Source organism: Delphinus delphis, chromosome 12 (assembly GCF_949987515.2).
Source record: "Delphinus delphis chromosome 12, mDelDel1.2, whole genome shotgun sequence".
In the NCBI taxonomy this organism is placed as follows: domain Eukaryota; kingdom Metazoa; phylum Chordata; class Mammalia; order Artiodactyla; family Delphinidae; genus Delphinus; species Delphinus delphis.
Genome location: NC_082694.2, coordinates 1,917,338 through 1,944,684, shown reverse-complemented (window position 1 = coordinate 1,944,684; position 27,347 = coordinate 1,917,338). Strand labels below are relative to the sequence as shown.

The 27,347-nt window shown below is 54.6% G+C and overlaps 1 protein-coding gene across 1 annotated transcript in view; it reads left to right on the top strand.

Annotated features, from left to right (window-relative positions):
* Positions 1 to 27,347, top strand: part of SH3RF3 (SH3 domain containing ring finger 3) — a 201,219-nt gene that overhangs the window by 22,806 nt on the left and 151,066 nt on the right. The window lies entirely within an intron of this gene.

Below are 27,347 nucleotides of genomic sequence, written 5' to 3'. Positions count from 1 at the left end.
TCACTGTGGTTTTTCGAGCTCTTTTACAGTGTTCTCTCTTCCAATATGAAGGGCCTGATGTGAACTAACACAGGGCCTTTCCCGGGCCTGACGAATGCTGAGGAAGCTGGAGGCCGTGGTGGCTTTCTGTCCTGTGTCCTGCTCCGTGGCAGGTGTCTGGGCCACCTGAGCCCTGGGCCCCCCTGGCGTCTCCTGTAGCAGGTGATCTAGAGACACTGTATTTGGATGGTTTCCATTCTCTAGGCATGGAAGTTGGCCTTCCATATCTGTGGGTTCTCACTGAAAATATTTGAAAAAGAAAAAAAATTACAGGAATTTCCAAAAAGCAGAACTTGAATTTGCTGCACCAGCAACTGTGTGCACAGCACTTACACTGTGTTAGGGATTGTAAGTCGTCTAGGGATGATGTTAAGTCTACGGAGGATGTGCGTAGGTAACATGCACCATTTTATACAAAGGGCTTGAGCTTTTGTGGATTTTGGTATCCTCGTGGGTCCTGGAACCAATTCCCGTGGGTACTCAGGGACGACTATATTATGTCAGCTTTGGACCCCAAATCTTTGAAGTCAGATACGGTGTTTTCCAGAATGAAGCCCTGGTCAAGTGAGGCAGATCGATGATGGCTCGGCCTTCCCTCCCACCTGGAATTCGCTGGGTTAAAAATCTTGTGCTGCTCGCTTAGATCTAATTAACATTTTTGATTGGCGTGTTGTGTAGTTCTGGAAGCTGCTTATTAGATTTCATAGGTGTCTCTGGCAGCACAAAATGTTTAATGAGCAAAAATAATTGTGTTACAGTGAGATGAATATGTACATAGTCACTGAATTAATAAATAAGTTAAATGATGACTTCACGGAAACTCCTGAGAACTTTGGGTTTCTCAGCATAAGATATGGAAATTGACTTTTTGTGTGTGTATGGTTTTGAAGGAAAGAAATGTGCTTTTTCTTTTAGACTGAAGATACTTTGTGTGTGTGTGTGTGTGTGTGTGTGTGTGTGTGTGTGGTTTTAACCAGGATGAGCGTCTGTAAGGAAAATGGGTTTGTGTCCTCTGAGGCTGGAGGAGCGTGCAGGAGGCCAGGGTGGCAGCGGGAGGACTGGGCTGTGGGCGTCATGACCAGGGAGGTGAGCGTCTCACCGCGGCTCTGGGGAAACTCAGGTTCTAATTCCCTTCTCTGGCTCTGGGCGTGAAGCCAAAGAGTAAGGGGATGACGTAAGAAAGGTGGTCCTGAGACTCACAGCTCCTTGGGCTGAGGCTGAAGTGCTCCCGCAGCAGGTGAGCACACAGCATCCTGCGTCCGCGACTTCCCTGAGTCCTGGTCCCTGAGCTGGAGGTCCCCAGGGCACTTACCCACTAGCCCAGGGCCCTCTTGGCTAGGCCACACTGTTTCCTACCCTCGAAGAGTTCCTCGTGGGAGGGAAATTGAGGGGCTGAAGAAATCACTGAAGAAGGATCCAGGGCTATTAAGCAAACCAGAAACTGGCTTGTTCTGGTTTTTTAAAGACTCTTGCTTGCAAGAAAGAGACCCAGCCGGACCCGTCGGGTGGTGGGAGTTTGTTGGCGGTTCCCCCGCATGGGGACCCAGCTGAACACCGGGCCCAGGAGGCCAGGAGCCCCTGGAGAGGCTGGCCGAGGGTGTGTGCCGCCTGCCAGCTTCCCTCTCTAGCTGTCTTCCTGCTGACCTTGGCCTGGCTCTGTCTGCCCCCCACCCCCACCCTGGTTTGCTCAGTCGCTGCTCCCGCTGCCTCCTGCTGCCTCCCGCTGCCTCCCGCTGCCTCCCTCTCAGGCCCCCTTTCCTGGCTCAGCAGGCGGTGTCCTGAGTCCAGGTCCCAATAGGGGCCAACGTAATGGCCTGGAAAACTCTTTGATTTTGAAACGTGCAGGTAACCCCCTACAACAAAACCCAAACCGATGTAACCCCCCCTCCCCCCTCACACACACGCTATTTGGTCCTTACAGCAGCTCCGTCAGGCCAGGAATAGTTTTTCCACGTTGCAGATGCAGAGGTAGGACCCAGAGAGGGCAGGTTACCTGTCCAAGGTCACACAGCTCATAGGACCCAGGCCATCAGTGTCTTGTCCCCAGGGCCTGCTCTCCCCGGGGTGTCGTCCTGGGGGTGGGCTCTCCAGCGGCCCTGCTCCTCTCTCACCGGCTGGGGGCGCGCCCCTCAGCCCTTCAGGCCTCCGTTTTCTTGTCTACAACCGGACACGCAGCAGTTGTGAGCGGGCTTAACAACGTGGTGCGTGTGGAGCCCGTGCTGTGCGGGGGACCTGATGTCTCCGCGGAGGTGGTGTCGCGTGTCCCACCCAGGGCACTGCTGGGCCGACTGTGGGTAGATCCGTGTCCCCCTCCAGGGTGGCCTCTCCCTTAGGAGTTCTGGGGGACTTCTCGGCCAGCCGTTATCAACGGTCTTTCTCTCCCGTCTTCCGGCGAGCAGGTTCCGATCCTGGCCATCAAAATGACAAGTGATGGGGCGGACACAGAAGGTGTGGCCGGTGCTGCTGCGCCGTTTCGGAGGGCGGGCGTGGGGGGCGCTGGTCTCCCACCGTCCTGCCTCCCCTGCCACCACCCAGGCTCCGCTCGGGGTCGCTCGGCCTTCTAAGTGACCACGTCCCACCCAGCTGCCCACTCAGGGGGGCCCCCCTCCCTCCACCTGCAGCAGCCCCTCCACCTAGTTCTCTCTCCGAGCTGGATGGGGCTGTTGGTCAGGGTTTGCGAGGGGGGTGCTGTGCCCCCTTCTAGAACATATTTGCCCACCGAGGCATCCAGCGGGACACCAGCCAAGGTCCATGTTTGCACCCAGGCAGGTCCCGGGAGATGGTGGCCTCGTCAGCCACGGAAGGGGCTTGCCTTTCCCTTTATTTCCAGGTGCCCCTGGCAGCATTACACCCAGGTCGTAGCTGTGATTAAAACACAGGACCGACGGGTCAGTGTCAGTGTCGCATCCCCTTTGTTTGGGTCTGAGTCACCGGGGTGGGTTATATACCCTGGTGGACGCTGCGTTGCATGTGGAATGTTCTCCGGATTGCTCCTGGGGATTTGAAGGGCAATTGCTTTCCTGGGTGTCGACCAGAATCCTGTGGCAGGATGTGTTGCCAGGTAAATGGTTCTTTCTGAATCAATGTGAAAGAAATGCCACGTAAGACAAATTCGAAGTGTGTGCGTTTTTTTAATCAGTGAAAAGTTGGATTCTTAGAGCTTCAGCAAAGAGTGAAGGCAGTTATGTTTGTTCTTTGTGAACTTGTTTGAAATCCTTATCTGAAAAGGCCAGTTGCTTTACCAGGACAGGGCACTGTACTGAGCCATGCAGAAGCCCGAGGCCAGGCAGCCGGGTCTCTTGGTGTTGGAGTGGGTCCCCGCCGTGGACAGGACAGCCCAGGACAGAGCTCAGACCCCCAGGTGGGGGAGACAGGGCCCTGCCCCTGTGCACACCCACCGCTGCTTTGTCATTATGGTGGACCTTCTGTTATCTTGGGTTGGGTTTCTAAAACTACTTGAAATTACAATGATTGCCCGATGTAAAAAGTTCGTCATCCTGATTTAACTCGTTTAGGGTTTTGTTCTAGAGGGTGAAAGACAACCATAGACTTTAAAAAACGACATGTAGAAAAGCTCAGGCTGCGCTTGAGGCCACACACGTAAACGTATGTGCATACGTGTCCATCGCAGTGGCATGGGGCCCCCTGCACTCTGTTCCCCCTCCTTGGGTGGAGGCCGCACCCGGTGCAGGTGGAGGTGTGCTTCCTGCGGGGCCCGGTCTGATGAGCAGGAAGACGACAGAGGAGAACCCTGGGCCCAGGAAGGCGTCCCTGCTGCCAGCCTCATGGTCCCACTTGCCACCTGCTGGCTTTTGCTCTTGCTTCCGTAAGATCTGGAAGCAGAAAAGAACAACTGTCTGGTCTGGAGGGTGCCTGTCTCTGTCCTCTCTCCCCCTCGGCTCCAAGGGGCCTCTGTCCTCCTGGGACTGAGACACGTGGGCCACACGCGTGCACATCAGGGCTAGACGGCATGTGACCCGTGGTGTCCAGGGAGCCGGCCACCGGGAGGGGAGTCAGACGGCTTTGCTTGGTGAGGAGGGGAATCCACTCCGGTCCCGGCTGCCTGGGGGACGACTACTCACAAAGTGCTTCACTCTGCTTCAGAGTTTCATCGGCACATCCTGCGGTGCTGCTATGGGCGTGGCTTTTGAGACTTTCTGAGAGGCACCATTGCAGAAGCAAAACGTTACAATTTGGTTATTTATTGACATCTATGAATACAATAGAAACGTGCCTACTTTCCAGGCTGCTCCTTTAAGTGCCATTGAAAGGGAGAAAGTGTTTGCTTTTCTGGGCGTTTATAGCAGCTGGCATTTACTCTAGCACTTTATGTTTATAATAAAAGAATCCGAAAATACGTTTGAAGTGCTCTTTTCATTCTGAAGAATAGAGCCTTCTTCTTTGGAAAGAGGCAGCCCCCCCAGCGCGTCCGGCTTCCCTGGGGCCTGGCCTGAGTGGGGACGTGGGCAGGGACCCCGAGCTCCAGCTGAAACCCGAGGCTTAGGAGCCTGTGATCTCGCTGAGGGTTGAGTTTCTTCTAGACGGAAAACTGTGAACGTGCCCCCTGGTGAGGGCGAGGCCTCGGGTGTCCTGAGGGTACCTGGCGTGGGGCCTGACTCTGGGGGAGCCCTGGCTGTAGCCTCTGCGTCCAACTGCTAGGCTCCGTGCACCTCACTGCCCGACCGGCAGGGGTTATGTGCTGGACCCCCCGACTTCGGAGAAATGACCATCACACCCAGATTGGAGTTTCTCCACGAAGAGTTCTATTTAGCGAGATAAAAAAGCCTCGTCCTTATTTACGTCAGTGCTCTCCATTTTAAATACACTCCCACCAAATGACTGCCTAGTGAATTACAAATATATATCCTGGAAATATATCAATTTGGTGTCTTATTAAATAATCAAAGTAGAAATTAAAAGCCCAGAAAACGGTTTTTGTGTTTGCATTACTCCCGGCTGCTTGTCTGCAGCATCCAGCAGTTCTGACCGTCTCTTGTGAGCCCCGAGAGGCCCGTACCCCGCAGGGCATGTCCAGGTCCTCCAGCCGCTGGTGGAACAGACCGCGGTCTCAGGTGCACCCCTGGTTGGCGTCAGGCGGGGGTCACGCCCTGCACGCAGTTGCAGGAGGCTGGAAGCAGCCGGGGTTGTGGGTCTTGAACCATCTGTCCGCGGGTTGTGATGAAGGACTCAGAAGGAGGGAAGCTTCTCAGGGCTCTCTGACTCTGTTGTTGCTTTAAATCCTCCTGTAATTGGGTGGTTTTGTGTATGTGAGCTTTAACAAAAGCTGCCATGAAGCTCTTTCCCCAGATTGCAATCAGAGCAGCATCTTAGTTTTATAGGTTGCTGCTGATGGGCCGTAAACTTCCAAAATGTTGATTCCTCTCCCGTGGAATTTCACGACACTGATGAGCAGACAGTTAATAGGGACAGCAAGTTACCAGCCTCCCTTGCACCTAACTATGTTGTGTGACTGGTGCACGTTTGTCTTATTGTTTTATTTCCACAGCCCGTGCGCACTTAAAGTCACCTGCAAACTGTTTAAAAAAATTCATTGTGTCTGGTGTCTCTTCCTTTTCCAGCCAGATGGCCTGACGCCCCCAGGATGGGATGACCAGTAGGTGTGACACACAAGACTGAGGCTCAAATTAATCATTTTTAGAGAGTCATCAACTGCGGGGGAGATAGTGCCAATTAATTTAAATAATAGCTTTGATGCAGGAATCAGCACATCTTTTCTGCAAAAACCAGCTGAGGAATATTTTAAGCTTTGTGGGCACGAAGGAAAGCGGCTGTGGACAATACGCAGATGCAATTGGAGAGAAATGGGGAAGATGGCAGGTGTAGGGGCGCCCTGTGCGGGGCAGGGCGGGGGGCAAGGACGATGGCCCTTGAGGGTCAGGCGGGAGAGTGTGCGCTTAGGGACGTGGTGGGGGGTGGGGTTCCTGGCCGACAGGGCAGTAGGGCCGGTTGTGAGACAAAGGGGGCGTTTGCTGATCCATGGAGGGTCCACGAGGACTCGAGCGGCCCCAGGGTCTCTGGTCAGGTCTTGGTTTTCTTGACTGTTGCATCCCTACCATGAATCCTGTTTAGATGAAAGTAGGGTCAACTATGAATTCGTGAGTTTGGGGTAGCCCCCGCCTGCAGCATTGAGCTGTATCTGGTCATTCTCAGCAGCCTAGCAGTGGGGAGACACCCCCCCTAGGTGCCCTCTGGGTCTCCTCTGGGTGGGACACTGTCCCTGTGTCATATCGCTGGACGGGCAGGCCTTTCCCACATTTTTACATGAAGAAACTGAGGAAATTGTCATTTTCCTCAGTAATTGAGGAAAAGGCCATCCAGAAGATGGAGGTGATGCTCCAGGTATAATGAGCCCTTCTCACCACCTGATGTTGGAGGATGCCCATGCCTGGGCCTCCGTCACAGGGTCTCCAGGCATGTGGTGGATGCGGTGGCTAGGCCGGGGCTTCTCTGTGGTTAGAAAAGAACAAACTTTGGGTTACTCAGTCCAGGCTTGTGGAAACCTTCATTTCCACATTTTCTGCTTAACGGAAGCGGGTGACAGTGGTGTTTTTCTGGTTGGTGAAGGGGGCCCAGCTCCTCCGACCCGGCTGCCCTTTTGGAGGAAATGGCTTGAAAACCGTTGACCTCGTTTTCCTTGCTCTCATTTCCCACATGCAGAAACAGTGGCGGAGGTGAGAACGGGCTGGTTTACGGTCACCCCGAGCTGGTTCCCTGGGGGCCGTTTGCAAGGTGGCACTGACTTGCGTGGTGCACAGGTGACTTCGCTTCTGCCTGGCTGTGTCTGTACCCAAAAGGGGGCCCGTCACTGGCACCCAGCCTCATGGGGATGTTTGGGGAAATCGTGGCTTACCAAAAAGTGATTTGAGCTGCTTGGATACAAAGAACAGGAGAAGGAGTTTTACAAAATCTCTTTTCTGGAGCAGGCATCATTTTCAAAATGTAGAGTGTTTATGACATTTATTACTGTGGGAAAAAGACTTTTATTATTAGGATTTAATTTTCATTAGCCTGGTGCACATGGTGCTGGTTTGGATGAAGTCACTTGTATGCAGATGTGGTAGTTTCTGCAGCTGCCAATGTGGTCCTCAAGTCGGGTTTTATCTTGAAACGGCAGGGCACAGTGGGACGGGAGGAACCCATCGGTCAATGTGAAGGAGTCAGTTCAAGCGTGCGTTCCGGCTGTGGAGCGGTATTTCTACCCTCAGCTGTAGTTTCCAAGGCCTGACTTCAAAGTCTGGAAACGTGTTTCCATCCCTGGGGCTCCAGGGAGGTGCCCCTGGTGGAGGTCCGAGCAGGGACCCATGAGCTCTGACTTTGACAGATGTGAACGGACACTGGAAACACTCCGGGGCACCGTGTGGGTCCTGAGCACGTACTCGTGTGTCCTGGTCCTATAAATTTTTAATTTAGGACATTCTTCCAAGAGATGCCACATCAACTGCAGCAGCCGTGTTAAATTCAGGGCAATTCAGATGAAAGGAGTGAGGGGATGGCGGCTCCTGTGACCCGGAGCCGCGCAGCCTGGGCAGCTGTGATGCAGGTCTGTTGACGACCGAAATGTCAGTGTGGAGAGAAATCACTTAGCCTGGTTCAGAGGTGAGTAAGCAGAGATTATAGATTGGAATAGCAAAGAAAAATGTCTTAATAGTCCTAACAGTTGGATTTTGGATCCCAAAGGACATGCCAGAGGCCTCACTGTAAGAGAACTGGAATCAGATTAAACAATTCGTGCTCCCCAGGAAGAGAAGCTGGGGGAGTGAAAAGTACATCCCTGGTCATCCCTCCTATGTTTATGTTTTTTACTTTTAACAGTTTTACTGAGATAGAATTCACATACCATAAAATTCACACAGAGTATACAGTTCAGGGGCTTTTCGTCCATTCAGAGAAGAGTGTGACCATCACACAGTGAATATTAGGAAGTTTCCATCACCCCCAAATGATCCTCTATCACCCGCTCCCTCCCGTCCCCAGCCCTGAGCCACCACTGGTCTACTTCCTGTCTCTGGATTTCCCTTTTCTGGGTTTTCACGTGAATGGGGCAATATAGTATGTGATCTTCTGAGACTGGCTTATTTCACTCAAATAAGGTTTTCCAGACTCATCCCTTGTGTCAGGAGTCAGCACCCCATTCCTTTTAGCGGCTGAATAATATTCCTGTGTGTGGGTAATGTTTACCCATCACCCATTGGTGGACATTTGGGATGTTTCCACCTCTACATTTGCTTGTAATGGTTGTACAGAAAGATAAGTATGCACCATCCATTTTGAGACCCAAATCATTCTTTTTCTCACGTGAGAACTTTCTGGCAATTAAAGGGAACATAGTAGGTCAAACTAAGGGTGTCCCAAGGCCTCCGGCCAGTGAGTGGTGATGGCCGGGTAGAGTCCAGGTACCACCAGAGGAGAGGAGGTCGTAAACGAGCTCTGAAGGCTACAGAGCAGCCTCTTCGGCCTGTGTGCACATGGTGTGCGGGGTCTCCGTGTCAGGATGTTCTGGTAAAAGCCCCAAGGGCTCTGGGTTCGTGGACAGGGCTGTGGCCTCTGCACCCGCACCAGCGCCCCCAGGACGCCCGAGCTCCTGCGTCGGGCCGGCTCCCACCCGTGGTGGGGACCCCGGCCCCTCAGCCGCAGGAAGCCTTCCTAAGCTCAGGCTGGGCCCCCCGTGCCACGTGCAGGCTCCGCCAGGGGCAGCCACTCTGTGCCCTGGTGGCCCATCCTGGTGCAGGCTCATCTCCCTGCCGCTGGCTGATGGCCAGGCAGTGCCCAGGCGGGTGGTCAGGGAGGCGCGGAGACGGAGGGCTTCCCCAGCCTGTCCAGGCGACCCGGCCTGCAGGCAAGTGTCTGCTGCTTATTCCGAGCGTCCAGCCCCGGGGCATCCCCACCCCCTCCCGCCTGACATCGAACCAGCTGTTTTACTTGGGACCCCACGTTCTCTGGAGACCTGCTTGACTCAGTGCCCGTTTGCACCTAACCTGGCACATGTGGTGGATTTCTCTCTCGTTGGAGCTGTTTTTGGGTCCCCTCTGGAAAGATGCCTCTTTCCCCGCAGGCGGGCTCTGACTGTGCCAGATGGCCCTGCTGTGGCGTTTTCTTTTTCTGAGCATTTGCTATTTTTGGCTTTTTAGTTACTCACTTGACTCAGAGCTCTGATAAGGTGTTTAAAATAGCCTTTGGACCTGCTGTGAGCTGTTAGGCTTCTAAAGTTACTCTTCTGCTTTTTGTCACCTCTTGACTTTGGGAGAGAGTAAGTCAGGTCATGGGACCGTTTCTCTGTTCCCTCCTCTGGGTGCTGACTTGCCCTGTTGCCAGCACCCGTCCCACAGTGAAAAGGGTGGCGACGTGTCCATCTGTGGGCCTTCCGGAAGCTTCTGGGGACCTGTGTTTGCTGATGTGTAGACACGCGCTTTTCAAAAGCGGGAATCCCTGTGTGTTAACAGTGGACACTAGGCGTCTTCAGGCCACGTTGTTCAAAGCCTCTCAGAGGCTGAGAGGGGTTGGGTCTCACTCAAGGTCATGGGCTGGTCAGTCAGGGTGGAGCTGGCTCCCTGGAATCCCTGTGCACCTTCAAGGTGTGTCAGGTGGTCCTTCCCTGGGCCCACCACAGGCCACCTCCAGCAGCACGTGGCAGAGGCTGCCCTTGGTCTGTGGGTGCTGTCCCCTGCTGCCCCGGCTCACGCTGGGCCCCCCCCACCCTCAGCCCTGGCAATTTGGCCGTGGCCAGGGTCCTGCCCTGGTGTTCATGGTCATTTAACCCCTGGTGTGCAGCCGTCGGCCTGCCTGGGTTGCTTAGTCCGCCTGATGGGAAGGCCGTGGCTTTGCCCTTGGGTGAGGGCAGCCCAGGTCACAGGACTGAACCTGGATGACGCTCGGAGGACCAGCCTCACAGCTGTGGGACCGTCGCCATGCCGTGATCGCGGGCTCACCAGAACCTACTGCTGGGTCTGGGCAGGGACCGGAATGGACCCTGGGTGGCATGTGCTAGGTGCGTGGGAGTGTCCCCAGCAGGACTGCCCCTACCCTGCCAGGCCCCCTTGCTCCAGGGCTCAGCGGGGTGACCTCACCTCTGCCCACAGTCTGACTCCTGACTTTTGGCACACGACCCTGGGGGTTCCTGCACACGGGCGCGCAGAGCTGGGGAGCACGGCAGCCCCTGTCCAGCAGGGCTTCTGTGGTCCTGGTCACGAGTGCTCTGCAGGAGTCCGTTAGCCACCACCTTGCGCAGGGGGACCTGCTGTCTCCCTTTCTTGTGGACAATCCATGGGCACAGGAAGGACGTGCAGGGGTCCCTGTGTGCCTCCCGCCCCCACTGGGGGTCCCAGCGTCCACTGCGCACTTTGGAAGGGAGGGTCCAGACCAACGCGCATTTCCATCTTGCCTCTGCTGCCTGCAAGCACCTTGTCCTCAGGCGTCATCTCTGGGACCCTGTGTCTTGTCCTCAGTAATGGGGAGGACCAGGCCCTCCTGCTCCCAGGAGCAAATGGGGTCCCGTTTGTGGACGTGACTCGGCACCCAGATGGCCACGAGCCCAGGTGCCAGAGCAGCAGGTCCTCCAGGGACCCCCAAGCTGGGATTTCATACCCTTAATGGTCTGTCTTTGATTTGTGCTTTCGAGGGACAGTGGGCCTGCTGGGACGTGGTGCCTGGGCTCCCATGTGGTCCTGCCACCTGGCTGGGCGCCCCCGGAGTCCCGGGGGGTGGACGTCTTCGAGGCTGTGATGACCCTGCCTGGACCTCCTACCCAGAGGCCGGCATGAAATACCATAAAAAACACTGTGCTGGGCAGGGGAAGGGGGTGGGGGGAGACTGCAGGAGAAGGGAGAAAAGCCTCTTTCCTGCCCTTTGCACAAAGGGGGCCTGCTTGGTTTCCCCTAAGTCCCATGGACCGTCGATGGGCCTGGGTTGGCAGCCACAGCTCGGAATCTGGGAGGTGGGAGAGGTGAGGGTGTCGTGGAGATGGACCTGTGAGCAGGGACACGTCCAGTGTGGCAGCTCCCAGTGGGTGGACTCAGCAGCCGCCATGGCTTTGGGGGCAGTCAGGCCATGTGCGGCCAGCTCCCCACAGGACTGTGAGCCCTAAGCAGCCCCCTCAGAGGTCCCTCCCGGATGCAGGGGACGGTCACTTCCGGGACCTTCTGGGCCCGTGAGTGACATTTGACTGCATGGGTTGTAAATGAAAGAATCAAATAAAACTCACCCGTGATCTCACCCCGTGAGACCACAGTATCGTGTATGTGGTGGTGAAGTTTATGGCTCCGAAGAATACATTCTCGACAGTGAGAGACAGGGGTTAAACACCCAGGTGACAAATAGTCTAAAATAAAACTCAGAGCTGGGGGGGGAGGGGCACGACGGGCTGCCTCACAGTTCAGGGCCCCGTGTGTGGCCCCTGAGACTTTGTCAACATCTGGGGACAGCTCGGTGGTCACAGCCCAGGGGGTGCGTCTGGCATCTGTGGGTGGGACCAGGGTGCTCGGCCAGAGCCTGGCCCCAAGGTCCTGGGCGGGAGGAGAGAGCCGACATCGTCCCTGAGTAGACTGTGGGCAGCTGCCTGGGGTGGGAGGTGGTGGGTAATACATACTGTCTCCACGTTGTTTGAAGGCAGCCCTGGGGGTACGGCCGTTGCCAGTTTACAGGAGGACAGAATAAAACCCGAACTCCAAACCCCGGGCTGCAGAGGTGACGCCGGCGGGTCCCGACGGGCCAGTGGGGTTTGGGTTTTGCGGGAGGGCTGCCCACAGTTGGGGTCCTTTGCTCACAGACTCCCACAGCCCGCACAGCCCCCTCGGCCCCCATGGGCCGTGGCACCGAGCCCCCCTTTCCTGCAGACCCTGATCATCCTTTTCACCCTTCCTGGCGTTTCCTGGCTCTGCTCTGGCCCCGTGGCCTGGCTGCTCAGGGGCCCCAAGCCCCCGCTCTGGCCTGTGTCTGCAGCCCGGACCCCTGCCCTGCAGTTGCGGTCGCCTGGTGCCCCTGTGCCCCGAGACACCGACGGCTTCCCTGGTGGACCTGTTATGGGGGCTCCCCCCAGCAAAGTGGGGGCCTGGGCTTCTCTGGTCTGGAGCACGGCGGGGCCCGGCCTGTATCCCTGGCCCTTGTCTGTCAGGGAGCGCGTGGAAGGGCGGGTGAAGAAAGCAGGGGTGGCTGTCTACACAGCAGACGCACTGCTGTCAGGAATTGGCTTCCTGGGTGGACGGCGCAGACCAAGCTGCAGCTGAGGAGCCCTTGCTGGCTCTGCCCTGAAGTGACGGGCCCTCTAATAGCGTCAGCCGTGGCCCCGTGATCCTTGCGTCACTGAGGACGGGGTCTGGTTCCTTGGCCGCTTCTGTTCAGAAGTGAGGCTCCCGCTGCGTGGCTGGCGTGGCCGTGGCCGCCTCCCGTGCTTCCCGTGGCCGTTCCTCTTCCCTGTGGTGCAGCTGCGCCCGAGGCCCACGGTCTCCATCTGCGCCCGCGAGTGGAGCAGGTCCTCCGTCTCGGTTCCCGCACTCCCAGATGCCTGCAGTTTCTGTCTCACAAGGCTCCCCCCCTGCTCCCCCCTCCCTCCTCCTCAAGTCCGGTTCTTTGGCCAACTGTATGGCGGGGCTGAGCCTGCAGATCCTCCAGCGGCACCCCCATGGCCTTCAAACGTGCCGATGTGGGTGCTCAGAAGACGTTCTGAATGTGAGAATCGGAATATTCTACGTTCAAGAAAACGTCAGAAGACCGTGCACAAAAGGCCAGAATTTCCACCTCATCCCAACCTGCCATGAGCATTTTCAAACAAGGAGAGAAGATGAAAGAAAAATCTGGTGAGGGCCTGTGTCGTCATCACTTGTATTCAGATTCAATTAATTTTGCCACGATTGCTTTCCCTTCTCAGCCTGTCGGTCTGTCTGTCCACCTTGGATGAACCATGAAGTGAAACTTTAATTTTGCAGACGTCCTGTTCCCTCTGCCCCAGATGAGCCAGCGTCTCTGAGGAACAAGGGCGTATAACACCATCAGCTCACTAAGAACCAGCAAGAACTTCCTAATGTTGTCAATATCGGAACAGTGGCGAGCGTCTGGTCCAGGAAGTGGGGATTTTCCCACTTGTCCCTTAAAAATCTTCTTGTGCGTTTTGTTAGAACACGGTTCATTCATTGCTTTTCCTTATTATGCGGCTCTGGTTGCTCTGATCCAGACCAGGGCTTCTCAACAGCACTGCTGCTTCTCAGCTGTGCAGGTAAACACCTGGCCTCCACCCCTGCAACGTCAGGCCACCTGCACCGTCCTAGAGAGACCACAGGGGTGAGACACCCTGTGTGGGACCCCGCTCCAGGGCGTGTCCCCAGCCCTGCTCTCTGAGGCCTCAACCCTCTGATGACACCAGGCCCCTTGTTCTGTAAAAGCCCCGTTCTGGGTTTGTGGGTTGTTTCAGTGGTGTCGTTCTCCGAACTGGAGGTGGGGGCCAAACCAAAGGCTTTCTCACGTCCCAGGTAAATAATTTTGGAAGCTTAACTTTTAATATAATGTAAATAGTTTTTTAAATTAATTAATTAATTTTTCTGTTTTGGCTGCGTTGGGTCTTCGTTGCTGCGCGTGGACTTTCTCTAGTCGCGGCGAGCGGGGGCTACTCTTGGTTGCAGTGCGCCAGCTTCTCATTGTGGTGGCTTCTCTTGTTGCGGAGCACAGGCTCTAGGTGCACGGGCTTCAGTAATTGTGGCACTCGGACTCAGTAGTTGTGGCACGTGGGCTCAGTAGTTGTGGCTCACGGGCTCTAGAGCACAGGCTCAGTAGTTGTGGCACACAGGCTTAGTTGCTCCGCGGCCTGTGGGATCTTCCCGGACCAGGGCTTGAACCCGTGTCCCCTGCACTGGCAGGCGGATTCTTAGCCACTGCACCACCAGGGAAGCCCCTGGAAGCTTAACTTTTAAAATACAGCAACGTATGTGACTATGCTCACAGTGAAAATAGCTTTGGGGCACATTCCTCACTCATGGGGGTGGGGAGTGGCCGCTGAGGGCCCCGGGTCAGGGTCAGCTCCCTTTGGGTTCGGCAGGGCTGGTGTCCCGGATGGGCCAGGCGGGGTCCTCCCTGTGACTTGCCAGCACCCACCTGGGGAGGTGACACCCGTGTGAGCAGCACTCCTGGACCTCAGCTGATGCTCTGCCTCCCCTCCTGTTTCCATGGGAACCAGCTGCAGGCTGTGGGTTGTTTGTTTACTTAGAAGAAAAAGTAGGTGTGTGTTTCCCTCAGCTCCGTGCAGTACCGAGATGGTCCTGTGCACTTTCTAAAAAGTGTTTGGAGGCCCGGCAGTGGTCGGGACCCTCAGGGCATCACCTGGACTCTGAGGTTGCCTGAGCCTCAGGTACTTTGTGACTGAAAGTGTGAGGATAGAGGGCTGGCCCCCCTGCTGCAGTCCCCCTCGGCATCAGATGCTCTTCCCTGGGCTCGGTGGGGCGTTGTAACCACAGTCCTGACCCAGGGGCTTTGTGGTCGCTGCGTGTGCCGACCCCGCTTTAGCCCCGTGCTTGCCTCGGGTGAGGAGGGTCATCTATGTTTGGTTGTGTGTGAGCCCTCGGAGCCAGGGCAGAACCATCCTGGATCATTAGGAGGGAAGGGTGGGGGGCTGGGTGCGCTGAGAAGGGAGCGAGGTGCCGGGTGTGGAGGTCTGAGCGTCGTATCTTATAATTACACCACCGTCCATGTAAACGGAGAGGTCTGTTTATAGCGGCTCAGTTTGACACGCTACAGTTCCTATGTCTGGGTCATTCTGGGGGATGGTAATCATTAGAGTAAGCCGTGTATCTGATTAAATAAAGAATTTGTCTCTAATTTATGCCAATTTAAAGATGTCTCCTGTGTTCTCTTGTCTCTGGGGGAGGGGAGGTAGGTTGCTATGGAGACAGCATAAGAAAAAGTGACAGCATGAAGGCTCAGCTTCGATTTTGAAAATATTTGTGATGCAGGTAATTATATATGTAATAATGTCGTGCAGCAGAGTCATCTGCCTTGCAAACGCGTGTCATGGAATTTTACAGTGAAACAGTGTTTCCGTGAGGAGCAAGATGCAGTTTGTGTGTTATTAGGATGTTGTCTTCGTGAACGATAAAGGTGTGATTGTTCCGGGGGGTCAGGGTGGGAGGGGAACAGCTGCCGCAGGAGCTGGTGTGTCGCCCGTAGAATTTGGAAATAAAGCAGGTCTTGTAAGACTCAGCTGAGGCTGAATTGCACATGTGATTTTGTCAGTGGCTAAAGTCGGCTTTACTCTGGTTAATCACTGATTTTGATCCATTTTCTTTCTGTCTCTTTTGAATTAAACAACATCTCACGTTTTGGGGACCCATTTAACCACTGACACATGCTGTTTCCGGCTGTCCTCATGTGTCTCCAGCATTCTGGTAATTTTGCTCTGGTTTGGAATTCTGTCTTTTGCTCGTGTGCAGTGGAGAATACTCCCCAAACCCAGCCCCGGTTTTGGAATTCTGATGCAATTTAAAAGAAGAGGGAGCTTCAGTGTGGACGAGTTCAACCCCACAGCCCAGTGAACGTTTACTGAACGCCTGTGCTGGGCACTCAAGGCCGTCTCCGTGGGGCTCACACTCCAGGTCCAAGGTCCCAGGGACACGAGGTCACTGCCCGGGGTCGGGGTGGGGAGTGCCCGCCAACACAGCCAGCTCCGAGCCTGGGTTTTGTTTACCATCTTTATTACTGATGCTGGAAGTACTGTAAAGAGCGATTTAATGGAATTCACAGGTGGAAATACGGCAGGAAGTAGCGAGGCCTGGCCACCCTGCTCGGGGTCAGGGACAGGCGTTAGGAGAGCAGAGGCGGGTGAGCTGAGAGCACGGCAGCATGGAGGGCGTTAAAGGGACAGAGTGGACTCTGTCATGGCCCCTTCTGTGCCTCTGCCTGGAGCCTGAACCAGGGCCCTTGGATTCAAGGCATAACTCGCTGACACTTGCTCTGGGCATCGGCTGGCTCCAGATTCCAGGCGAGGGGCTGAACCCTGCGGGTACGTGGGAGGGTTCCATGTGTGGTGAACAGGCTGCTTGCAGTGGCCGTAGTGATGCCCGAAATCGTCCCAGGCCTCCTGGAGGAGGGGCCGGAAGACGAGTCCGTTTTCCTGTGTGTCTCTTCCTCTGAGGAGCGGCCAGCCTGCCTCCGCTGAGGGCCTCGCCAGAGGACCCGTCCCCGCTGGCTGCCGGGTCCCCACCGGCTGGGAGGTGGGCTCTTGCCTGTGATGCTGGGGCCCCTGTGTGTCCCCCTGCGTACCTGTCACGGGAGACATGGCACAGTTGTTTCGAGGATGCAGGGCGAGCTGGAACTCGCCCCGTGTGCACCTTCTTCTGAAACGGGATGTTAGGGACCCCGGGGCGCGTGTGGGGTGGGATGTGTTCTCGGCTCCTTCCTTGCCAGGGCCAGGAGGTCACAGGGCGTCCAAGCCAGTGACCGCGTGCCCCTTTTCCAGGGCTTGTTAACGTCCCCGCCTCTGGCTTCACGATCCTACGTGGCCATGGGGAGAGACGCCAACTAGTTAATCCCAGGCCAAGTGTGTCAGCAACTTCCCACATGGCTGCTTCAGCCCCGAATGTGGAGGAAAGGTGGTTCTAGGGACCCAGCTGGCACGCCGTTTACCGGCCCCATCACCCCCTTGAATCTGGGGCTGGAAGCCGTGCTCTGCGCGAAGGTGGTCAGGCCCACATAGCAGAGGAGGAAGCTGGGCCCCAGGAGAACAGATGTCCTGAGCACAGCCTCACATCCAGTCCAGCTGGGCCATTGAGAGGCGAAAGAGCAGAAGTGAACCCTGAAGCCTGGGGGAGGGGGCGGAGCTCCAGCATGGGGGCTGCCCAAGCCTGGGCCGCAGACTCGCTGGGCCCCCTGCTCCAGGTGGGCGTCCTCCCCTGTGGCGACGGTGGGCAGAGCTGTGCAGTCACGCGCCTACCTGATCCTCTGCTAGAACTTGATATAAGTTGAAATTGTGGTGAAACACACATAACATAAATTTTACCGTCTTAACCATCGTTGAGTGTCGGGTTCAGTGGCATCAAGCACATTCGCGTCATTGTGCAGCCATCACTGTCGTCTGCAGAACCTTCTCGTCCTTCCAGACGGAAGCTCTGTCCCCGGTAAACACTCACTCCCTACCCCCTCCCTCAGCCGCCAGGCCCCACCATCTACTTTCTGTCTCTGTGGAGTTGATTCCTCTGGGGATGTCACATGAGTGGAATCACATAGTATTTGTCTTTTTGTGTCTGGCTTATGTCACTGAGCACAGTGTCCTCAAGGCTCATCCGTGTTGTAGCAGGTGTCAGAATTTCCTTCCTTTTCAAGACTGAAAAATATTCCGTGGTGTGGATGGACCATGTTTCATTTATCCATCATCCGTCGCTGGGTTGCTTTTGCAAACATTTTTGTAGTCTATTCTGGGAGCAGTCACTCAGTACAATTCTGGCTTTCCTTGAAGCTTTGAGCACGTTTTGTTCCTTTTTTAGTGTACGGCATGTCCTTGGAGAACCGGGTGGCCCCGCCTGTGATGCAGAGCTGGGGCTGCGGGTACCACACGGAGAGCTAGGTGGCAGCCCTGGCTCCCATGAGAATGTTGCCTGCTCGTCTGGGGTCACTGCCCGTCCTCCAGGCCCAGCTGCATCCAGGTGTCCCTGGTCTTGTCATTAGTCTGCTCTGCCAGTTTCTTTGTCCAGCTGAAGGTTGATGGCCAGGATAGAGAAATGGGCTTATTCCCATAACACTGGGAGAGGAAGTCACCTTGGCCTTCCCCAAACGCTGATCATCTTTAGAATGTCCACCTCAGGGCAGTTTACTCTGACCTCCCACATTGTGCATGTTTGGTGGACAGAATCAGTGGACAGAACGAGAGCAGAGGCCTAAGGGGGAGTGGAATGGACCAACAGCAGGAGGAAGCCTTTTGGGGAGCAGGGCTGCAACACCAGATAACCACGGCAGAGCAGTTGACACAGGTGACTGCCCCGCTGTGTGCGGCTAATGCCAGCCTGGCCTGCGGTGGGGCAGGCGGGGCCCTTTTACCGGCCCAGCCGCGGGGCTGGGCCTCAATGCTTGTGCCTCTGGGCCGTGGGTTGGACCCAGCAGGGCTGGTGTGTCACGCCCGATGGTCTGGGCAGCAAATGCAGAGGTGGCTTTAAGAGAAAAGCCTCTGTTTTTGGAAGAGAACTGGGACCTTCAGCAAACAGGCCCCAAACCTCTCGACCTGGGCTGCCTCTCTGTGGAGCCGGAACCCCTATTGTTCCCACTCCCACCCCCGGGTTTCTGATGCCACAGGTCTGGGCAGGGCCTCGCCAGAACCTGCATTTCTGACAAGGGCCAGGGACCCTTCCGTGTGTGTTGGCGCCGTCATGTGTGTTGTCCCTCCTCCTGAACAGGGACCACTGGTCTAGACCCATCCCTCCTTTACAGACGGAGGAGCTAAGCCCAGGGTGGCAGGGCCTCCCCGGGGTGCAAGGTGAGCCCCAGAGCTGGACAAGGGCCAGGCTCTGACTCCAGGCCAGGGCTTCTCTCTTGACCCACGGCGAGCAGGGTACAGAGTGCCAGCCTGGCCCCGTGCGAAGTACCGAGGAGGTGACCAGGCCTCAGGGGGGGCTCGACTCACCGTCGACATCCGTCCAGGGCTCGGTCCCCACTCGCCATCTGCGATGTTACTGTCGCATCAGAGTTCTTGGAGCTGTCGCGTGTGCCCAGTTTGCCCTTGGGACACTTCCGTTGGCGCTAACGGGCTGGGAGGCAGCCCCACTGTGGATGCAAGAAGACAGAGGTCGGGAAGCTGGTTGCGGGGAGCCGGGCCTGTTCAGAGCTGACCCCACACCTGCGCCTCTTCTAACCGCTCATCGCCCGGCCTCACTTGGGCTCTTCCACCACCGTCCTGGTCTCCCAGCCTTTCTCACTGCCCCTGCTGCCATCCCTGGTCATGCTTCTCAGCATGTGACATGCACAACAGGATGGGCACGGTGATAGCGGGACGGGTGAGGGGTGATGGCGCCGTCATCCTTTTGGGTGGGGAGGGGCCGTGGGCTGACCTCTTCAGAGCCCCGTGAGCTTCACCCTGTTTACTGCACCAGAACCAGGTGGAGTGCTGCCTTCTCTCTGGCGTCTAAGCTCATGGACTGCCGTCTCTTCCTTCCTTTTCTGATTTTACGCCCTTCATGGGGACTGACCCTTCCTTCTTGGTTGGGGTGCTATTTGAGGCTCAAGTCCTCGTGTAACTGACCTGGATTTGGATGGTTTCTAACTTCCTGTCAGCCAGTGTCCACTTGATAGTCTGGGAGGGGTCCCACCCCTCGTCCCAAGTCTCACCTATAGCAGGGGTGGGGCTCCATCGCCTGGAGGATCAGAGGGTCTTGGGCTTTCTCCAGCACATCCAGCAGTCTCTACCAGACTTTTGTTTTGATCAGTATTTGGTTTCAGTTCAGTATATTTTCCAAAGGATTTTGTGTAAGTTCGTAGTTTCCACCTCTTCATTTTACCAAGTAGAACGTTAAAAAAAATTTCACCATCATTTGTTTATTTATTTTTGGCTTCGTTGGGTCTTTGTTGCTTCACTCAGGCTTTCTCTAGTTGCAGTGAGCAGGGCCCCCTCACATGTGGGATCACACAGGATTTGGGCTCTGCTGGCCTCTAGGTTCATCCTTGTTGCAGCAGGTGTCAGGATTTCCCTCCTTTCTAGGGCTGAGTCGTGTTCCGTTTTATGTACATACCACACATTTTGTTTACCCATTAACTATATTTTTATTTATTTATTTAAGTTTTGGCTGTGTTGGGTCTTCGTTGCGGTGCACGGGCTTCTCATTGAGGTGACTTCTCTTGTTGTGGAGCATGGGCTCTAGGTGCCCGGGCTTCAGTAGTTGTGGCACGTGGATTCAGTAGTTGTGGCTCACGGGCTCTAGAGCACAGGCTCAGTAGTTGTGGTGTACAGGCTTAGTTCCTCCATGACATGTGGGATCTTCCCGGACCGGGGCTCGAACCCCGGTCCCCTGCATTGGCAGGCGGATTCTTAACCACTGCGCCACCAGGGAAGTCCCTCACCATCATTTAATAATGAATATTTTAATATCACAAAGTAGAAAGTGTAGCCATTTCTATTTAACAAAGTAATGGAAGCTCTAGCCAGAGAAATTAGGCAAGAGAAAGAAATGAGGCATCCAAATCAAAAAGAAAGAAGTAATTTATTTATGTCTGCAGATGGCATGATCTTATGACAGTAAACCCTAAAGATACCACCAAAAAGGATTTAGAGCTAATAAATGAATTTAGCAAAGTTGAAGAGTATAAGATCAACACTCAAAATTCAGTTGTATTTCTGTACATTTGCAATGAACAACCCAAAAAAGAAATTCGAAAAACAATCCTATTTACAACAGCATCAAAAAGAGTAAAATACTTAAGAGTAGATTTAACCAAGGAAGTAAAAGACTTGCCCACTGAAAACTACAAAACATTTCTGAGAGAAATAGATGGAAAGTCATTGTTTGTTCATAGATGGGAAAACTTAATATTTTTTAAGATGACAATACTTCCCAAAGTGATCTACAGATTCAACACAATCACTATCAAAATCCCAGTGGTGTTTCTTTACAGAAATAGAAAAGGCCGTCCTAAAATTCATGTGGACTCTCAAGGGATCCTGAATAGCAAAAAACAATCTTGAAAAAGAAGAACAAAGTTGGAAGACTCACTTACAGGTTTCAAAACATATCACAAGGCTACAGAAGTGAAAACAGTATGTGTACTGGCCCAAGAAGAGACGATGGACCAGAATGGAAAGTCCAGGAGTAAACTCCCACATGTGTGGTTAATTGATCTTCAACAAGACCATTCAGTGAGGAAGGGACAGTCTTTTCAACAAATGGTGCTTGGGAAGCTGGACATCCACATGCAAAAGAAGGAAGCCAGACCCTTGCCTCACACCATATACAAAAATTAGCTCACACTGGATCAGACACCTAAATGTAAGAGCTAAACTGAAACATAAGAGTTTTATAAAACACTAAGAAGAAAACACAGGTGAAAATCCTCACGATCTTGGATTAGGCAATAATTTTTTAAGTATGACACCAAAAGCACAGGCAAAAAAAGAAAAAATAGATAAATTGGACTTTATCAAAATTAAAAACTTACGTGCATCAAAGGACGCTGTAAAGAGAGTAAAAGGACAGCCCACAGAATGGGAGGACTGTTACAAATCATATATCATATATCTGATAAGGGAATAATATCCTGAGTATAAAAAAGACCTCCTACAGCTCAACAAAAAACAAACAAACAAGCCAATTAAAAAATGGGCAAAGAATTTAAGTAAACATCTCTCCAAAGAAGATATACAAATAGCCAATAAGCACATGAAAAGATGTTCAATATCACTGATCATTAGGGAAATGCAAATTGAACTACAATCAGGTAGTACCTCACACCCATTAGGATGGCTACTGTCAAAAACCCAGAAAATAACAAATGTTGAGGATGTGGAGAAATCGGAACCCTTGTGTACTGTTGGTGGGAATGAAAAATGGTACAATTGCTGTGGAAAACAGTGTAGCGGTTCCTCAAAAAATTAAACATTGAATTACCATATGATCCAGCCATTATTCCACTTTTGGGTATATATGCAGGGTGTGAAAGCAGGGACTTGAAGAGACATTTGCACACCCATGTTCACAGCAACATTATTTACAACAGCTAAAACGTGGAGCAGCCCAAGTGTCCATCAGTGGACGAATGGATAAGCTAAATGTGGTCCATCCATACAGTGGGCTATTACTTAGCCTTAAAAAGGAACTAAATGCTGAGACATGATACAACACGGATGAGCCTTGAGGACATTATGCTGAGTGAAATAAACCAGTCACAAAAGGACAAATATTGTATGAGGCCCAGAGTCGTCAAATTCATACAGACAGAAGGTAGGATAGAAGTTTCTAGACATACGGGAAGGGGAGGAGGAGTTATCATTTAAGGGGCACAAAGTCGTTTGGGAGGATGGAAAGTTCTGGAACAGTGGTGGTGCTTACACAACAGTGTGGATGTACTTAGTGCCACTGAGCCATGACTGAAGATGGTTAAAATGGTCAGTTTTACGTTATGTATATTTTGCCACAGTAAAAACATTATCTTCAGTAGAAAGCTCAGCTGTTTCCGACAAAGGGCACTAAGCAGCCGTATAGGTATGAGTACGTTATAAATAGAAGAAGGAAGGCGTTAATTATGACGGAGACGAATTTCAAGATAAAACCTTAAGTCAACATGTGCAGCTGCTTTCTTGACGTGAGATTCTCGGCTTGCGGGTCCGTGGTGGTCGTTCAGGGTTAACCAAAGCCGGGTCAAGTCATCTGCCTGCATAGGCATGGACCCTCTGCCCTCCTCACATCCCACGTGGACCCGCCAGAGCTGGGGGAGAAATGGGACAGAAGGGGGCAGGAGCTGGTCGGGCCCCGGACCAGCGTCAGGCGGCGACCGTGAGGGGCTGCCCGTCTCACCGCCTGCTGGGGTCTGAGCAGGAGTCGGCTCTCGGCCGCTGTCCCCGCTGCGGCTCCCGCGTGGGGCTGGGTGCGTGCTACGTGTGAGCCGGCGTGCGCGGCCCGAGTGTAGCAGGGGCTCTAGCAGCCGGAGAAGAGGTGGCTTGGCCTCCACTCCCGAAACCCCAGCACCAGCTGGGCCCATCGCTGCAGCTGCCGGCATCCCAGTGTGTCTGTGAAACTGGATGATTTATTTGCCTCAAGACTTTTCTGTCTGCTAAAACACAGAGCAAAACAAAGAGCGTAGCGGATAACGCACATTTCCCAATCAGCAGGAAGTTTATTTTCATGGCACCCCCAAAGCCTTCTGAGCGTGTCCCCTGCTCGGCTGGCCAGCGTCCCGTGACGCTCCGTGTACCATATCCGGGCTGAGCTGCGGTGCCTTCCCAGACCTGAGACGCGTCAGAAGCTGCGGAGCTGCTGGCTTTGACTGAGTCCTGGAAGAGCTCGGTTCCCAAATTATTTCAGGTCAGCCTCCGGGTCAGCAGCTGGATGGAAGCTGTCGGGATCCTTTCCTCTCAACCACCTGTAGTGGGATCTCCGGGGACGAGACGCGTGGCCACCCACTTAGCTGCCCACTTCAGAGGCCTCGTGGGCAGGACCCAGCGTGGCGGCCGCTTCGTGCTGCCCTCACCACCCACCCGCCCGCACAACTGCGTTCCCTGTAACCGTGTGCACGTGTGGTCTCTCCAGGCACACGCATGTTAGTGCAAGAAGCGATATTAAAATGCCAGCTTGGCTCAGAAAGGGACAGAATTTCAGAGCAGGAACCGGCCCAGCCCCTCGTTTTACACAGAGAGAATCGAGGCCCAAGCCCCCTGAGCCCCGGAAGGAGTGTGGCGTGGGGCAGGCATAGCTGTGGGGCGTGAGCTTTGCTGGCGTAGCTGCTCAGATGCATCAAAGTCAGATTTTCACAGCCAGCGAAGGCTGGCGTGGTGTTGCCACGGGAGCCCTAGAACTTGTTGTAGGTGAGCTCTGTGGGTGTGGCTGCAGGCTTTCGATTGCCCCCGAGCCTGATCCGCTTAAGCAGCAGTTTCTTCTGGTGTGAAGGGAGCGGGGAGCATGTCAGCGCAGATGCAGGCGCCGGGCCAGCCCTGGCCACGGGCCCTGTGTGGCTCCTGAGCCGTGAGGTGTGGCTCCTGTGACTTCAGGAACTGGATTTTAATCAATTACAATTGAAGCGGACACATCTACTACTTGAGCGGACAGGTAGGGAATTATAACACAGTCTTGTTTTGTTTTACCTTTTTGAAAAAAATTTTTAATAATATTGAAAACAATTTTGTGGATTTGCAGGAAAGACTGGGTCTGGAAGAAGGTAGTGGCCGAGCCCGGACGTTCTTACCACCCTTCTGGTGGTGGGCGGGACTGGGGGTCAGCAGAGAAGCCACTGGACCCTCTGGCCTCAGTTTCCAGCGTGTGGAGTGAGATTCTAAGGCTCCTTCTAGTCTGGGATTCTGCCCCATCCCCTCGGTGGCTGCCAACATTTCGAAGAGCTGTATTTTAATAGGAGAACAGCACTTGGAGGCTGGGCTGGGCGGGTGGTGGACAGCCCAGTGGGAGGACAGACCCGGAAGAGTGAGGACGGTTTCACACTGCAGGTTTCTGGACTCCACCCAGGCCCCTCCCCAGGCAGGAAACCTGTATTTTAACAAGTTTCCCAGCAATTCTTATACAAACCACCCTCCTACTGGACCTTGAGAGCCACCCGCCTGGCTGGTGCCAGAGCTCAGGGTGTGGACAGAGGCTGGTCTCCCACGTGGATCACCCCAAGCCCCTCTCTAGGACCAGCCAGACTGGCACCTCAGCTCCCTTTCTGCTTGAATTCAGAAGATCGGAGGTCGCTCCTCTTTCCTGTAAACATTCAGGCAGGGATGAGAGCAGTTCCATGCACTTGTCCTTGACCTCATGTCCGTGTTTATTTCTTCGCTTCAGGTTTGCTCTGAAGAGACCCCGCCCTAACCTCCTGTGGTTGGAACCAGCACAGGGAATGTGGTTGTGATGTTAGAACTTCGTTTGCCATGAGAAGCAGGCCTGACCCTGGACCCTCGTGCCCCACTGGTCTTGTCCTTTTCGACTCAGGCCAAACCCCTTTCTTATCTCTGGGTGGGGGGACGAGGGGGCGCTGTCGTCTGTCTCCCGGGTTACAACCCAGCTTCCAGGCCTCTTATCAACGTCTGCAGAGATGAGCTCCTTTGTATCTTACTTATTTATTTACAGCTGATGTCAGAGCAGGCAGGTGAGGATCACTAAGCTTGTTTAGATGTGATCACCAGTTGACTCACATGTAGTTATGGAAACTGACACCAAGGACCCGGCCGCATGGGAGACATCGCAGTGGCTAAGCCTCCCCACCTCCTGAGACACCCAGCAAACCAGCTGCCGCTGCGGCCCCTGCCAGGCCCTCCTCGGTTCCACCTCTTACTGTCCTTCGGGGAGGGGCTCTCTCAGCCCCTCCTCACTTCTGTGTGAATCACTGCTTTCTTCATCTCCCCTCTTGCTTCTCTTCACTCAGAGACTCAGTTCAGTCCTGGGTGCTGGTGGGGTTTCCCGTATGAAGGCGTGGTGTTGGCTCCTGGGGACACACAGACACTCATGGCGGGGTTTATGCACCAAGGAGTTTCTGTCCCAGCAAGAGAAATACTTGGCTATAGGACCAGGGTCCTCACGGTTGCAAGAGACAGAAACCCTGACTTGAACCAGTGCACGCGAGGAAGGAGAGAAGAGTGTTAGTTGCTCAGGTGTCGGGCCGTCCAGGGTCGATGGCGTCTCCTGGGGCTAGCGTCACCACCCAGGGGTGCCCTCATGTCCTGGATTCTTCTGGAGCTGGGTCTCCAGGTGACACTGGCGGCTCCAGGGTCACGCCTGTGGGAGGGGATGACGTGAGCCTCCGTCCTGTTCCTGGAAGTCTTTCCTGTCTTTTCTGCCATATCTGCAGAGCACGAGGTGCGTCTGGTGGTTGTGTGAGCTGGTCACGTGGCTGCAGCTTAGATTTCGGTCCTGGGGTCCCTCGGGAAGCCAAGGGGATCCTGCCCAGGCCTTGGGGTGAAGGTCGGGGAGGAGGGGGTGGCGAGTGAATGTGAGCGGGTGGTCCAGGCACCTCTTACTCCTGGTATGTGAAAGGAGTCACAAGGCCAGCCAAGATCAAGTGCCGTGGAGGCACTGGGACGTGGACGGAGTCACTAGGGGAAGCTGGGCTGTTCGTGGGCGTCCTGGCCTGACTGGTCCCTGACCTCATCTGTACCTGTCTCCTGGGGAAGGCACTGCATGGGGGTCACCTGTGTGTGGAGGACTGCCCTCCCTTGGCTCCTGGCATCCCCTCCTGTGCCCCGGCTGCCACATCGTCTGCTCTTGTGCCCATGTCAGGATTCTACAAGCCCGTCCAGGTCCAGCTCAATGGCCCTTCTTCTCGGAGGACCCCCGCCCCGGCTGGCGGGACCGGACGCCCCCTCCCCTGAACGAGTGAGCCTGCAGCCCTGGTCTGTATCTGTGCCCTGGGTTTCTGGGGCTTCCGTGGACGGCAGCCTGGCCCTGGCACTGGAGCTTCTGATGCTGTGTCAGGGCCATCCTGGCTCAGGGGTGGGCGTGTGCGTCGCTGTGTGTCTGGCGTGGAAGCTGTTTCTCTCGTGATGCGTACAGACGGTCCAGTTAGATTTTCACGCTGTGGGTTGTGCACCTGCCGTGTCTGGCAGATGTTGTGCCGATCGCCTGTTACACCGTCAAAATTCTATCCTGGGGATGTGCCTGCTGGCAGGTGTCACCCTGTGCATGTCTGTGCCCCTGGGGCTCTCATTGTCTCATCAATGAGCAGGTGTGGTAGACTGCCTGGTAGAGGAGCCTCTGTTACCCTGAGGATGTTGGGGACCAGTTCTGTCTCCACCCTTCCCTTTTTACTTGAGGATGTCTGTGCCTGCATCCCATATGCCCCACGTCCCGCTTCCCCTCTTGCTAACCCCTTCCCTCCTGTGGTGCCCTGGGTGCATTATTATTAAGTAACCTCCACACTCTGTTCCAATTTCCTAAAAGTCCTCTTTCTGTCCCAGGACCCCACCCGGGATGCACATCACACCATGCAGAGCCGTCCTGTCTCCACAGGCTCCTCTGGGCTGTGACAGGTCTCAGACTCTCCTTGTCTTTGATGACCTGAGAGTTTTGAAGGGTGCTGGTCAGGGGTTTTGTAGACTGTCCCGCATTTGGGGTCGTTGGGTGTTTTTCCCATAATTGGGGGTGGGCTTTGGGAGGAAGAGGACAGGGGTGACTGCCCTTCTCATCACATGAGATCAAGGGCACCTGCTAGCCTCCTTTTGTTTGCTTCTCTGGCTACCTGTGTGTTTTTATTGTGGTAAAATACGCATGTACACATTCACCATTTTAACCATCTTAAGTGTGCAGCCCAGTGGCATTACCTACATTCACGTCGTTGTGCAACCATCCTCCCATCATCCCCAGAACTTTTTTGTCTTGTGAAACTGAAGCTCTGTCCCCACTGAACACTCCCTCCCCGCCCCTCCCCAGCCTCTGACCCCACCATCCTACTTTCCATCTCTATGGACTGGACTGTTTGGGGGCTTTAATATGGGTTTTGTTATGACTCAGGCATGGTGAGGCCGACAGATCAAGAGACGGCTGAGAATACAGCCTGTTGCTCACAGACCCCAGAGGAGGGGGGCACAGCAAGAGGTGGGGGTTACACGGGGAAGCACCAGGGCTGGGCGGGGGCTGGGGGATGGGGGGGGCGTGAGCCGGGGCCTCGTTGTAGTTCCAGGGAAGGAGTGGGCTCAGCAC